General features: G+C 40.9%; 1 protein-coding gene across 5 annotated transcripts in view; it reads left to right on the top strand.

Moving 5' to 3' along the window:
* Positions 1-791: 791 nt before the first annotated feature.
* MPP7 (membrane palmitoylated protein 7) overlaps positions 792-15,490 on the top strand; it is a 289,462-nt gene continuing 274,763 nt past the window's right edge. For 2 of the 5 annotated variants that reach the window (XM_027593227.2, XM_027593229.2), the window contains exon 1: positions 793-961. The gene's annotated coding sequence lies outside the window, so the exon portion shown is untranslated. Of the gene's footprint in view, positions 962-8,712; positions 8,730-15,490 lie in introns of those variants that run through there. The other 3 variants (XM_027593230.2, XM_027593231.2, XM_027593228.2) reach the window with 3 other exon arrangements.

Here is a 15,490-nt window from a genome sequence, read left to right on the forward strand (position 1 = left end):
CCTTTCTTATAATTGCCTGCATTAGTTGAGTTTTCCAATTTGTATCTTCTGAACTTCTCTCCGTATACTACCCTTTTTGGTTTTTGTTTATGCTTTATTTATTTTGTCCTTTGGATTCTAAATTCTTCCTGTCAGGGAGTTTTCCTATAAATCTGTTTACAGCGTGGTGCATTCTAAATATGTCCCATATGGAACACAAGTAAAACGAAAAAAAAAGTTACGCATAATTTTGCCAAGAGTGAAAACATTTTATGCCTTTTTTTTGCACAGGACAATTTCCTTCTGAATCTTATGCAGCATTTAAAAAATATCCAGGAGACCTCCCTAAAGCCAAGCGATGTTAAAGATTAGCTGTTATTCATCAAGTTCATACGGGAATGAAAGAATCGCTCGCATCTGGCAAAGAAACCCGGGTATCCGAGGTTTTGCGCTTTCAGAGAGGTTGCAGGTCCATAAAACAGCCCATTCTGCAGCCACCTGGGAACGGAGCGGGTGGGGCGGAGCTTCCGTTGATTGAGGGGCGAGGGAGAGGAGCTACAGAGTTCTCACCAATCAGAATTCTGCTTTGTTTTCTCTTACCGGCCAATGAGGGAGCTCTGTTGGCGAGGCTGTCTTCAAGTCCGAGCCACCTACCTCCATCGCAGCCTATCAGCAGACGGCTTTTACGAAGCGTCCGCGGAGCTCCCGCCCCGCGGGCGGAGCGGCCCTGCCCCTTCCCGCCCCTCCGGCCGTGGCCCCACCCCACCGAGGGAGGGGGCCAAGTCGGTTACTCACTGGGCTGGAGGTGGGGGCCGGGCTCCGGCTGGGCTCGTGCGTTCTGCGCCCGCCGAGGCGGTGCCGAGCCCGCTGGCTCCTGATTGTCCTTTGCGGCGGCTGCGGTCGCTGCCTCTTTGCCTCCGGACCCGGGACTGCAGGGGCCGGAGCGATCGCGGCTCCCGCGGGCCACGGCTGCCCAGAGCAGGTAATGGGGCGCCGTGGCTGCAGCCCCTATCGGAGTACCGGTGCGGCGCGGGCGGTGGGGTCTGCTCCCCTTGCTGCTCCCGCAGGCGGCAACCGGGCCGAGCCGGGCCGCGCCACCCGAGCCTTCCGCCCTCCTCAAGGCGCCTCCGCCCGGGAGCCCGCGGCGGCGGCGACACCTTGCGGGGAGGTGGGGGCGGGGCCGGGCGGGGGAGGGGCGGGGTCAGCTGCCGGCGGGACCCCTTGGGGACTCGGAGTGAGGCGGCTGGGCCCAACGGAGGACTCGAGAACGTGCAGGTGGAGGAAAACTGCGGAGTTGAGTCAGAGTCAGGCTCACGAGGGAAAGGGACCCACTGATAAGTAGCGATAAGCTGAGTGGCTTTTTTTTTTTTAAGCCAGAAAGGTGTCTTGGGTATTGTTAATTACATATTTTCTGGAGACAGGCGCATTGGCAGTGCCATTTACACATTAACACTGTTTACTTGTTATTTTTTAAATTAAGAGCAGTCTTTAACGTGAACTTGTTTGGGGACTTTTCCTTAAGTGACAGGTAGACCCAGCAGTGTGACTCACCTTTGTCTGGGGTGGGGAAGGTGCGATATAGGAGTGAGGGGGAGGAATGTTGATGAGGAATGCCTGCGCAGGTTTGAAAGGATTGTGGGGGTGGAACCTTGTTTCTGTCACTCTGTCATGGGTGGGAGTAGAATTGTGATTCTTTTTTCTTCTAATTTTTTTAAACATTAGCATTCAAATGAGAAAAGCTTCTCTAAAAACAATTTCTGGGTTTTAGGTTTTAGGAATGCACCTGCTTGGTACTCATGCGGTAATACTTTGCAGACAAGCCAGTTTATTACAGATTTGCACCTTGAATTGTTATTACCTTTTCTTTGACTTGCTTAATAACCTTTGTTTTCATTCACTATTTGTTCACAAGTGAAATGGTGAAGGTCACCGGGTTTGGGCAGTAATGGCACCGTGAGAACTCTTGGAGCAGTGTTCTCCGCTTCTAGGTGCACTCCAGTTCTCACCAGTACAGGTTTTCCCTGCTATCTGAAAACACAGCGTTCCTATGAAATCTTTTCTAAACCGAAGGGCTGCAAAGCACAAAAAACACTTACTATTAACGTATATGGGAAATTTTTTTAGTGTTACTCCCCAAAAACCTCTTAGGCTTTTCTGATACCTTAGGATACATTTTGCTAATGTCAAATAAGTCAAGATACAGCACAGATGCTCAGACAGAGGTCAAAGCTGCCGGGGGCTTGTTGCTGAGATGCTGAGTGGAGTTCCCAGGGAAGGAGCTTGGTTCTGCCGCTCCAGCTGTTCCCTGGTGTGTGCTGTCTCTATACCAGCTAATGCAAAACAAACACCTCTGTGGGTTTCTTCCAGTTAGTAAAAAGAGATACTGAGGTCTGTCGTAAAAGCAAAGTAGTGTAACACGAGCTTGTGAAAAACAGGGGATACCTGTATTTCCATTTAGGTCTTTTGAGACTCATAGACTGTCAATTTTTTAATCCTTCTTTTGGGAGGTAGGTAGTGCATATCATGCCTATTTCACAAGTACATAAAGTGAAAGCCTTAGAGATGAGGAGAATTCTGCCCCAGGTCACCTGACTCCTACTTTATTTTGTACCTGTAGTGGATTTAATCCAGGATCTACTAAGGTTCCCACCATCAAGTAAGCTTCTGTATACCGATTTGATCACGTGGTACAAGAATGACAGACGGAGATAGTTTTTTCCAAGTAAAGAAATAGTGTCTCTTAGGGTTTTTTTTTTTTCTCCCCTCCTCGAGTTTGCTGAGATAGTTTGAATCACACCAGAAAGGTAACTTTTCATACAGGCAAAACAAAACAAATTCCTAGTGGTGCTATGTGAAAATCTCTATTTTAAATTTTAGGGAGATTTTCCAAATTAGAGAACCCTATCTTATCTATGTTTGCATCTGTAGCTTAGCAGTGGACTTCAGTACTGTTTTCTGAGTTGAAATAATTAATATACATAAAGCAAATAAAAATGAAGCATGATGCATTCTGGTCATGACTTGGGGCTTTTTGGGAAAGGTTAACTATAAATTTAGTAGAAAAGTTGAAAATGTAAAAATCATTTATTTCTCAGAATAGTGCAAACAAAGGAGTTTGGGGTTTAATGGAGAGCAGGCTTAAGATGGCTAGTTGGGAGGAACCTCTCGAATGGTGTCAAGGCTTGGGGAATTCCGGAGAATTGCTAGGTTAAACTAATTAGTCATCATGAATATGGAAATGTCTTATGAATTACTGAATGGAACTCTTCTAATCATGAAGTCCCTTTTCATGTGTCGGTATGCCATTTTGACATAACTTATTCTTGTAAGATATAAGGCATCGCTTATATAAGCCCTATCTCTGATTCAATTTGTTTTTGCATTAATGTCTTAATTTTTACTCTCCTGTCAAAATTTCTAGCTCCCAAGGATTTCCATTAAGAAACCTTTTTCAATTTGTTAGTTTGTACGGGAAATGAGTCCTCTCTTATGAACGCAGCCCTCTTGCAGTGTGGGAAACTGGAAAGAGATTTAGGCTGTTTGTATAGTATTGTATTCTTACCTAGAGTTTGTCCTTTAAAAAAAATATTAATTACGATGTTACACAACTTCCACTAGGTGGTGCACTGAGTGCTACTCAATGGAGAGTTCAATCAGATTTTTTTCCTTATTATAAGCATTTCACTGACAAAGATACAAATGTACTATAACTGTTTCTGTTGTAATTACAGTTCAGACAGAATTGCAATGAATGATTTGTCAGTTTCATTAAGTGAGATTATTTGGAAGGAAACGACAGCTTAAAGTGAAGGACACTTAGCAATTTTAGAAATAACTTCTAAAAAGCTCTCTGATTCTCCGTGATCAGGAACCCACACCAGAGTGTGGATGTTTGGTCCTTGTTTATGTACACTTGAACTTTTTTTTTAAATGGCTGTGTTTCGTTTAAATCTTATATGAACTATTAGCTATTTGACTAGTTTCATGTTTTGCTTTCGTTGATTACGGATTCCTTAAAACAAGTGGTAGAATAAAGTAGGTACATATAACAAGATTACTCAAATCTTGAATATGAGTGAATACTTAAGTTATAAAAAAATTTTTTTTTTCCAGGCACGTAACTGTTTTTTCTTTCTTGAATGCTCACATAATCCATTTAGGAGAACATTATTATTTTCAGCTTACTTATAAAGGAGAGGGGAGCATCCTCCATCTGATGGTAGGAGCTAACAGGCTTGTTTGTTACTGATTAATTGCTGTTATTGTTACAGAAGGGGGATGAGAAGATAGCTGTTGCTTTCGAAAGAAGTACCTGTTTTAGATATAGAAATGGCAATGTTAGTGGAGAATAAGCACTAGTTGGGACGATTGCATTTTGGGAGATGTTTTACAGAAAGCTTTGGGCTTTTAAAAGACAGGATAAGAATCTGAATGGGAAGGTCTGAAGGTGGTTGGTGTGTGTGTGTGTTTCAGTTCCAGTGAACTCTGTAGGGAGGAGGGCTTTGGTAATCTGTTTCTTGGAACTACCTGTGGTTCTAGGGCAGGGAAATTAATGGTGTTTTGGGAGAGGGAAAATAAATAGGTGCCATTCCTTCCAGGAGGGTAGCTCTTGCCAGTGCCACCAATGTTGGGTGAGCTGGGGCGTGGAAAGGTGGATGGTTGTAAGTAGTCAGGCAGATTAAAAACTGCCTGAGTGTGGGCTTCTCAGAGCTCTTTGCACCTTTGACGACTTGAATCAAGTCAATATGCATTTTTTTTTAAAGATTTTATTTATTTATTTGAGAGAGAGAGAGCGCACATGAGAGGGGGGAGGGTCAGAGGGAGAAGCAGACTCCCTGCCAAGCAGGGAGCCCGATGTGGGACTCGATCCAGGGACCCCAGGATCATGACCTGAGCCGAAGGCAGTCGCTTAACCGACTGAGCCACCCAGGCGCCCAAGTCAATATGCATTTTAAGTCAGGTTTCTAGCTATTCCACTGTACAGACTTGGTCAAGTTAACTCTTCAGTCTTCAAATTTATGTTTTTAATTTTTAAAATAAGTAGAATCCTGAACTTTATGAAATTAATTTGAGTATGCAAGTGAATAGCTTAAAGGAGTTATTTGGCATAGAGTAGGTTCTCAAATTATGGTAGGTGCGTGAATCTCTACATACTTCTGATACTCTATCTTCCACTATCTTAAAAAAAGGTGTTAATAGAAATAGACAAATTTAAGTACACGTGGAGGTGTATTCCTCAAACTGAGGACTTGAGTTGGGGTAAGAAAGAAAGCTCCTGGTCTAGATATTGCTTTGAATAGAGAAAAGTCAGGTAGGATGCTGTAAAGGGGTCTAGGTAAGGGGTTGGGGTAATGTGAGCAGTGTTTGCACTACTGTGTATATGTACTAGCATATCTGATTAGCTTGTTAAAAACGTGTTTGGAAGATGGTGCCTCTATATGTTTATTTAAAGCAATTTGAGGGGCGCCTGGGTGGCTCACTCGTTAAGCGTCTGCCTTCAGCTCAGGTCATGATCCCAGGGTCCTGGGATCGAGTCCCACATTGGGCTCGAGTCCCACATTGGGCTCCCTGCTAGTGTGGAGCCTGCTTTTCCCTCTGCCTCTGCTGCCCCCCCCCCCCCGCTTGTTCTCTCTCTCTCTCTCTCGCAAAAATAAATAAAATCTTAAAAAAAAAAAATAAAGCAATTTGAGTCTTGAGAAACAAATATTCCTGAAGGTTATAACTTTTTTTTTTTTTTTGGCAATTGGAAGTTGTTGAAGGGGTGTTGTGAAAATCTAGAGTTGAGCCAGAGATAAAAAGGTTTAATGGAGCTATGGACCAAGATTTGTCAAGCTCCTGCTGCTGATATTTAAAACATTTTTGTTTTCTTCCTAATATGGCTTCTGATCCAACTTCTGAGGATTCTGTTTGGACCTCTGTGCTCTTTTTCATGTTTGGAGTTTAAAATCCAGTTCCTAGTAAGGCCCTTCAGAGTAGACTTTTTTTTTTAAGATGGTTGAATCAGGGTACAGATTGGACATTTTGTCAGGCTGGGGGAGGAGTTGCTGGGTCTTGAGAAATGAATGAACATAATTTTGATTTATTTAGAGTCATTTTAAATAGGATTGAAAGTTTACGTTGTGAAATTTCCGAAACAGTGATCATTTCCCCTTTAATGTACATACATTGAGTGTGAAAACAAGTGGTTCTCGAACCTTCCGTGCCCCCAGCTCACCAGGAGGGCTTGTTAAAACATAGGTAGCTGGCTCCACTCGTAGAGTTTCTGATTCAGTGGGTCTGTGGTGGGCCCTGAGAACGTGCCTTTCTATTAAGTCGCAGTGGTGATGCTGCTGGCCCAGGGACCATGCTCTGAAAACCAGGGAGAAGATACCAGGGGGAATGTAAGCGCAGTGGTTAAGAGAACAGGCTTTGAAGTTTGAATCCCTGCTTGGTCACCGACTTCAGGCACATTTCTTACCTCTGTTCTCTAAGTTAGAAATACAGTATCATGTTGTGGCAAGTATTTAAATGAACTCAAGTGTGTAAAAGCTCATAGAACAGCACCTGCTAGGTGGCGAACATGCAATAAATGTTGGCTTTTAATCCTAAAAAAATCAATTAGGGTATGAAATAAACAGAATCCTGAATCTTAAAGTTGAGGTATGCTCCTTAAGGACGAAACTTTTAATTTTGAAAAAAGTTTTAAGATTTTATTTGAGAGAGTAAGAGAGTGAGAGCACAAGCAGGGGGAGCAGCAGAGGGAGAGGGAGAAGCAGGCTCCCTGCTGAGCAGGGATTCCGAGTTGGAGCTCGATCCCAGGACCCTGGGATCATGACCTGAGCCGAAGGCAGACGCTTAACAGACTGAGCCAGCCAGGAGCCCCCAGAAACTTTTATATTTATCCTCATTTCCTAGCACAGTGCTGTGGAAAAGGCATAAAAGTACTCAATTTCTGTTTAACAAATAAAGGAAACGTTTGTGGATCTAGTGATTTTCCAGAAAAGAGACCTGGAATGTTCACATTGGTGGTGTCTTCTGTTTTTTTCCTCCTGAAAAGCTTTCTTTGGTCAAAAGATGTTGGTTTTAGGATAATCATTGTAGTCCACACTTTATAGAACAGGAATTTTAAAGGTTGTTCCTGGGAGTTCAATTTTAGGAAGTGCCTGGGAGTCATCTTTAGAAAATAGTCTCACCTGTTGTTTGGTGACTTTGTTCAAAGACCCTGAATGCAGTTCTCGGAGATTCTTCCCCCGTTGGCCACCATGCCTGGTTAATTTTCTTTCTGCGGGTCTCCAAGAGCCCGCCTCTTGTCTGGCCCCCCATTCCTGTTACTTCCTGTCACCATTGTCACCCTCTTAACAGTGTTACTTGTTCACTTTTTTTGTTTCCTTCACTAGAATGCATACTCTGTGAGGGCAAGGCCCAAGCAAAACACCTGGTGGGCAGGGATTTTGCACATGCTGGTTCCATGAAGGACCCTGTGTGGCAGGGACTCCCTCCCCATGTCAGGTGCATAGGCTTGAGTTCATGCTCCCTTTTGGCCCACCCTTATGATGCGGTGGTCCATGTAAGCCTCTCAGTTTATTTCACGCATCTTCCTCCTTCATCTCCCATTCCATTTTTGGTTCTCCGCCACCCCCCATTGGACCCTCTCTTGGGCTTGTACATAACTTCATTAAATTCTGCCAGATTATTATCTGGAATGGCTGTGATGGTTTATGCCACCTGTCGGTCCCCACATTCTTGCCAGCACTTGATATTTTCTGACCTTATAATTTTTTCCAATCTGATGCAACAGATGGAGTGAACTGGGCACAATGTGATATATTACGGTTCTGATTTGCAATTCTCTGATTACTAATGCAGGCAAGTATCCTGTCGTATGCTTATCAGCTGTGTGGGGGTCCCCGTTTGTGAATTGCCATTTATTTATTCTTTGCCTCTTGTTCTATTAGATTTTTGTATCCCCCTTCCTGCTTTTCTGCCCTAATTTACAGGAATTTTTTGTATATCCTGGGTGATAATCTGTTGGATTTTATATGGTGCAAATATCTTCGTAGGTTTTTTTTTTTTTTTACCCGTTTATCGGGTTTCTTCTTTGAAATCTTTTATTGTACAGAATCTTTAATTTTGTTATAGTTAGATCCACTTTTTCACCGTCTAGGTTTTGTTTAGGACATATTTCTCCATTCTTAGTTAACAAAGGTATGTTTTTACAACCTGTCTCTTCCTGTTCTAGTTCCACACTGGTTTGGTTTTTGTTTTCATTTTTATTGCTACAACCTGTTTATAGTGATTTATGTAGAAGTATGAGACCCACCTGTATTCTTTTCAGATGTTTAAGCTGGTGGTTTTCATCCCTGGCTTTACATTAGAATTAACAAGGTAGCTTTTAGAAACCTGTGCCCCAGGTTACCTCATATCAATTGAATCATAATCTAGAGGAAGTGGAGACCAAGCAGTTATATTTTTTTAAAACCTCCTCTGGTGATATATAACCATGGTTAAACCAAATGTTAAAAAACAATTCAACTGAATCAATTTTAAAGATCTTACTGGCTTTATTTGACAATTCATGAATTGGGCAGTCACCCATCCAGCAAATAGAAAGGAGGTCTGGGAAGGAACTGTATAGAATGAAAGACTTTTGCATGTAGAAGGGAGTGGGATCAGGAAATTATAGGAGCAGAAAGTGGGCTGGTTGTGGCAAGGTCGCTTTCCTTTAGATGACAGGAGTCTGCAAGGCAGGTTACCTCATTCATGCAGATCAGGTAAGTTCCTAATGAACTAGTTTATGATTCCATTTCTGGGAGAGCTGAAACTAATTGTCTCTGATGATGTGGGGCTTAGCATAAGTGACTCTGTTGGGCTTGTTGTCCTTTTTTTTTTTTAAGATTTTATTTGACAGAGTGCATGAGCACACGCACAAGCAGGGGGAGTGGGAGAAGCAGGCTCCCCGCTGAGCAGGGGCTCCATCCCAGGCCCCTGGGATCATGACCTGAGCTGAGGGCAGATGCTTAACCAACTGAGCCACCCAGGCGCCCCTGTTTTCTTATTTTATTTTTTTAAAGATTTTATTTATTTATTTGACAGAGACACAGCGAGACAGGGAACACAAGCAGGGGGAGTGGGAGAGGGAGAAGCAGACTTCCCGTTGAGCAGGGAGCCCGATGTGGGACTCGATCCCAGGACCCCGGGATCATGACCTGAGCCGAAGGCAGACACTTAACGACTGAGCCACCCAGGCTCAGTTTTCTTATTTTTAACACCTGTATCAAAGATAGTTTTTTCGATAGAGTTTAAAATTTTTTTCTCCATTATTGTCATGTCTTTTTTTTTTAAAGATTTTATTTATTTATTTGAGCAAGAATGAGAGAGAGAGAGAGAGAGAGCACAAGGGGGGAGGGTCAGAGGGAGAAGCAGACTCCCTGCTGAGCAGGGAGCCCGATGTGAGACTCGATCCTGGGACTCCAGGATCATGACCCGAGCCGAAGGCAGTCGCTGAACCAACTGAGCCACCCAGGTGCCCATTGTCTTATGTCTTCTTTGCTAGATTAATTCCTAGGTACTTCGGTTTTTGTTTCTGTTGTGAGTGACTTTTTTTTTTTTCTTTTCCCCCCTTTTTTTCCTCTATTGGTATGTATGTCTATATTGATATAAATCTGTCAGCTTATCTGTCTATACTTAATATATTTTGGGGGCAATCTTGCTAAATTCTTATGTAGTTTTAATGGCTAGTTTTTCTTTTCCATGTTCTCTGAAGTTTATTCTTTAATGACCAATTGTCTTTTTCCTTCCAATTCTTATTACCTTATCTTTTGTATTTCCTTGCTTTACTGCAGTTGTCTAGAATTGTAGTGATACATTGAGAGTAACAGAGATGGTGGTCCCTAGCTAGATCTTGTAGGGAATTCATCTTTAGTTTCACCTTTAATTGGAAGATTTATTTATTTTTATATTTCATTTTACTTTTTTGGGGGAGGGTTATATGCTGTATTTTTTATTTTAAAGTTTTTTATTTAAGTAATCTTTATACCCAACATTGGGCTTGAACTCACGACCGTGAGATCAAGAGTTGCTTGCTCTTCTGACTGAGCCAGCCAGGTGCCCCTGCTCTATTTTTTTTTTTTAGTCCTTTTTTTTCTTAAATTGTTTGACTTCATTTGTTTTAAAAACTTGAGAAATAAGCACAGTATTCTCTTTCTGATTTTGGTAAGGTAACTGTCATGGATGGTATGTAGAGCTCTAAACTCTGAATAGTTATAGTTGTGTATAGTGATGTTTTTATTTTTATTTGATATGTGTATATATATGTATATTTTATATTGAGGTTTTTAAATTACATATTTGGATTATTTTTATCAGACTTTTCCAAAGTAAGTTATGTGTAGCAACTCTACTTAGTTGAAAGCCATCATGTGTTTGGAAAAACAAAGCAGAAATGATTATGTATCTTAAACTGTGAACTTTTCTTTTTTAAGATTTTTATTTATCTGAGGGGGAGGGAGAGAGAGCATGCGCCTGCACATATGCACATGAGTGGGAGGAGAGGGAGGGGAGAGGCAGACTCCCCTGCTGAGTGCAAAGCCCAGACTCGGGGCTCGATTCCAGGACCCTGAGATCATGACCTGAGCCGAAGTCAGACACTTAACCAACTGAGCCACCCAGGCGCCCCAAAGTGTGAATTTTTTTAAAAAAAATTGAAGTATAATAGATACCTAGAAAAGTGCATGTACTACGATATGCAAATGTCCTACATGTGAAGCTCACTGAGTTATCCCAAACCAAACACACTTGTTTAAGCAGCATTCAGATTGAAGAGACAAAACATTAGTAGGACCCCAGAAGTCACCCTGCTGCTCTTTTCTAGGACCTTGACTTGCAACAGTGTGGTGATTCGTGGTCATGGTCTGTCAGTTGGCTCCTGCTGGACTCCTGACTTGGGGTGTTTTGTTCAACAGGGAAATCAGGATAAGGTCGTGTCTGAAAGTTCATTTGAACATTGGAGCCTTGACCTAGGCTCTAATCTTTGGACTGCAGTTTTCAAACATGTGATTTCAGTACTTCACTCTGAAAAATTAAGAATTATTCTTTATGTGGGTGATATCTAACAATATTTGCTGTATTAGAAATTCAAACAAGAAATTTTAGAGTACTAACTCGTTAAAAAGTAAGAATCCCATTACATGTAAACATAAAAAAACACTTTATGAAAAATAACTATCAAAATAAGTGAGAAAAGTGGCATTACTTTACATTTTTGTAACTTTTTTTAAATTGAAATATAGTTAACTTACAATGTTAGTTTCAGGTGTACAACATTGTCATTTGACAGCATTTTTTGGTGTGTAAGTTCTTTATATATTTTGGATATGAACGCATCAGATATATCCTTTGCATATATCTTCTCCCATTCGGTAAGTTGTCTTTACATTTCATTGATGGTTTCCTTCACTGTGTGAAAGCTTTTTATTTTGATGTAGTCCCAATAGTTTATTATTGCTTTTGTTTCCCTTGCCTGAGGACTCATATCTAGAAAAGTGTTGCTAAAGCTGATGTTTAAGAGATTACCGCTTATGTTTTCTTCTAGGAGTTTTATGATTTCAGGTCTTACATTTAGGTGTTCTATTTTGAGTTAATTTTTGTGTGTGATGTAGGAAAGTGGTCCAATTTCATTCTTTCACATATAGCTGTTCAGTTTTCCCAGCACCGTTTATTGAAGAGACTGTCTTTTTTTTTTTTTTTTAAAGATTTTATTTATTTATTTGACAGAGCGAGACATAGCGAGAGAGGGAACACAAGCAGGGGGAGCGGGAGAGGGAGAAGCAGGCTTCCTGCGGAGCAGGGAGCCCGATGCGGGGCTCGATCCCAGGACCCTGGGATCATGACCTGAGCCGAAGGCAGACACGTAACGACTGAGCCACCCAGGTGTCCCTTGAAGAGACTGTCTTTTCCCCATTGTATATTCCTGCCTCTTTTGTTGTAGATTAATTGGCCATATAAGCATGAGTTTATTTTGGGGCTCTTAATTCTGTTCTGTTGATCTGTGTGTCTGTTTCTGTATCAGTACCATACTGTTTTGATTACTGTAGTTTTGTAGTATAGTTTGAATCTGGGATTGTGATACCTCCAGCTTTGTTCTCCTTTCTCAAGATTGCTTTGGCTGTTTGCAGTCTTTCATGGTTCCATACAAATTTTAGGAATATTTGTCTTCTGGGAAAATTGGAATTGTGATAGGGATTGTATTGAATTTGTAGATTGCTTTGGGTAGTATGGACATTTCAACAATAGTCTTCCAATTCATGAGCATGGAATATCTTTCCATTTGTGTCATGTTCAGTTTCTTTCATCAATGTGTTGTCACTTTCTGAGTACATATCTTTTATGTCCTTGGTTACATTTATTCCTAAATATTTTATTCTTTTTGATTGTAGCTCTTCTTGTCTGCTTAGAAGACAGCTGGATTTTTCTGTTTCTGTATTCAGTCTGTTGTGATGTGTTGTTTGGTTGGAATATATGAAGGAAATTTAGTCTTGTACAGACCTGTAGTTGGAAGAGAGGAGCGTTTTAATGATCTTGTTAGGTAATCATGGATATTCTCTTTGATACCACATCAAAACTCTGTGACAGTTTCTTAAAAATTTGCAGACCAGAATCTTAATCCATGTCAAACTTTTCTCATTCTGTTACATTTAATTGTACTGGTTTATCTTGTACTTTGAATCTTCATAATGATTTGGAAAATATTGGTTCATGGAATTCTATAAATCTCCCAAATGTTGGCACCTTTCATGATATCATTGGAAAAGGTCACATTTGTTAAAATCACCCATGATCCCATCAGAAAGATCATTATTGCAAAGCTGTCATGTTCCTGGTGGCAGATGTAATTTTTTGAAAAACCTAATTTTTGCTGGAAAGTTTGAATTTTCTCATGGTCAACACATAGGTTGGGTGTCTTCCTGGAAGCAGTAGGTTCACTTTATTCTTAAAAAAAAAAAAAGTCTGCCAAATAAATACTCAACCTTCAATACTCCATTTGCCTTTCAGTTGTTATTTCCTATAAGAATGATACTCCATGGGGAAAAAAGCTGCTCGCTCAGCTTGTGAATCGGATAGATGGCACTCCTCCTTTTCTTTGAGACAGCCATCGCCCTTCACTGTATGGCATACATCCTTATGTATACTTCCTATTTTGTCACAGAATGTTAAGACATGTATCCAAGAACTGAGATTTCAGTACAATTGTTAATTTTCACCGTTTCATCAAGGACACTCTTATGTGAAGCTGGCATTTCTTTCCATTGAGTTTATAGTGGGGAGGGCTGCCCGGTTGGTGCCATCGACTTTTTTCCTGCCAAGGTGCCAGCAATTTCATCACCCTTGCTGTTATATCCTCAGCACAAATGTCAGCGCAGTGAACATTGCAAGTAACCTCTCTGCATTATTACAAAAATCGTTTTGACCTCATGGATGGGCTGGAAGGTTCTTGAGGACCCCCAGGGTTTAAGGATCCCTCGAGAACAGCTGGTTCTTTGTATCTCTCGCCAGAGCAGTTGAGGGCCAGGTTCTTAATGCTGATCTGTCTCCCCTGAGGTTGCTGAACCAGATCCAACTTTGCCTTTGCTTACTTACTCCAAAAGCTGTCTTCTTAGAAGCAGGAACCTGCTACTTCTTGGCTCAGCTGTGCTGTATTTTTCCAAGTGAGGGGAAATTTGGTAACAGTAGGAAAGAAAATATTTCTGAGACCAGCAGCTTCAGACCTGTGTGAAGCTGTTAATTTTGCTATCTTATCACAATAAATACGTCTATAAACATGCTAATACTTGGTTTACTTTCCTCATCTTTTAAGATGAAGATAATCACAAAGAAGTTGAAGACATGTCCTGGACATTTATCAAGAACTATTTGTTTGGTAATGTCATAATTAGGAAGAATGATAACAAATGGTAACCTGTTGTAATGCTTTTAATTTAATTTTAACCTGTTAATGGTTTAACATGTTCTTCTCTTCTTTTATTTCCTGTAAATAGTAATCAGATCTTGGTTTGATTCAGTTTCTGTTTTTTGCAAAATTGCTTCATGGGTGGTAAGGTGTGCTTCTAGCTGGAGTCCGGCAATGTTGGTTGTCTCTTTTTTGTGGTGTTCCTGGTCATTGAGAATCATTACCTAAATCCATTGTTTTTTTAGTGGTTTGTGAAATGGTGATATTTTTTCTGTTTTTCTTCTTTATGTATTAGGATATTTTTATAAAGAGGAAATTTTCCTCATCAGTTATGTGAGATACAGTTGTATAGAAAAGGCAGGTTAAATTTTTTTTTTTAAGATTTTATTTATTTGACAGAGAGCGAGCGAGCACAGGGAGGGCCAGATGGATGGAGGGAAGGAGGGAGGGAGGGACGAGGGAGCAGCAGAGGGAGAGGGAGAAGCAGGCTCTCCGCCGAGCAGGGAGCCCAATGTGGGCCTGGATCCCAGGACCCTGGGATCATGACCTGAGCTGAAGGCAGAGGCTTAACTGACTGAGCCACCCAGGCACCCTGTCTCTTTTTTTTTTTTTTTGATTAATTTTCAACATTGTGAGTTAGTCCATTAGATTATAGAGTAAGTCTGTTCAGGGTGAGTAAATTAAATTGGTCTCTCAGTCGTTCTTTGAGAAATTGCACTTGTTTTTAGAAGTAAGTAAATCCAAAGGAAACTATTAAGAAAAAAGTCCTTTTGTTGTATCCTGAAAGTAACTTAATTCATTTGAAATAAAAAAGAATTGTGTAGGCACCTATTGATGCTATTAAGAGAATTACATTTTTTAAAATTTAAATAAGATTTTTCTTAGGGCGCCTGGGTGGCTCAGTTGGTTAACCAGCTCCTGATTTTGGCTCAGGTCATGATCTCAGGGTCATGAGATTGAGCCCCACATGGAGCCCTGCACTCAATAGGGAGTCTGCTTGAGATTCTCTCTCTCTCTCTCTCTCTCTCTCTCTCTCTCTCTCTCTCTCTCTCTGCTCCTCTTCCTGCTCATACTCCCTTTCTCTCTCAAATAAATTCTTTAAAAAAAAATTAAGATTTTTCTTGCTTCTGTGAATAATGTATTCATTGCACGTAATTATCCTTTTATGAATCCTACGTGGTATTCTGAGAACATATTTGAAAGTGTATAAAGTATCCTTGCCCTCAAGGTGTTTATAGTAGAATAAAGTAGGTGAAAAGCTGACCTTTGTTAGATAAATTTTTTTTACTGGCATTTCGTGGGTTGAATGATAAAAAGATATGTTTATTACAATACTTCCTTCTCTTTAAAATTTATACTGTTGAGAAATGGATGATGGAAAAAAAGTTTTCTTTAGATAAAGGATAATAATCGGCAAAACTGGTTATGGGAAGGCTGAGTCAGATCGAACCAGAGTATCTGTTGGAATTCTGGTGAGAACAAGGGAAGCAAATGTCTTTTGTCTTAAACTGCAGATTCTCACCCTGGTGCTGGCGGTGACTTAAAACAGGTCCTTCTACTGCAGGCCAGACCTGTTTTAAGCGGCTC

The sequence above is a fragment of the Zalophus californianus genome, chromosome 9 (genome assembly GCF_009762305.2).
Source record: "Zalophus californianus isolate mZalCal1 chromosome 9, mZalCal1.pri.v2, whole genome shotgun sequence".
Taxonomy (NCBI): domain Eukaryota; kingdom Metazoa; phylum Chordata; class Mammalia; order Carnivora; family Otariidae; genus Zalophus; species Zalophus californianus.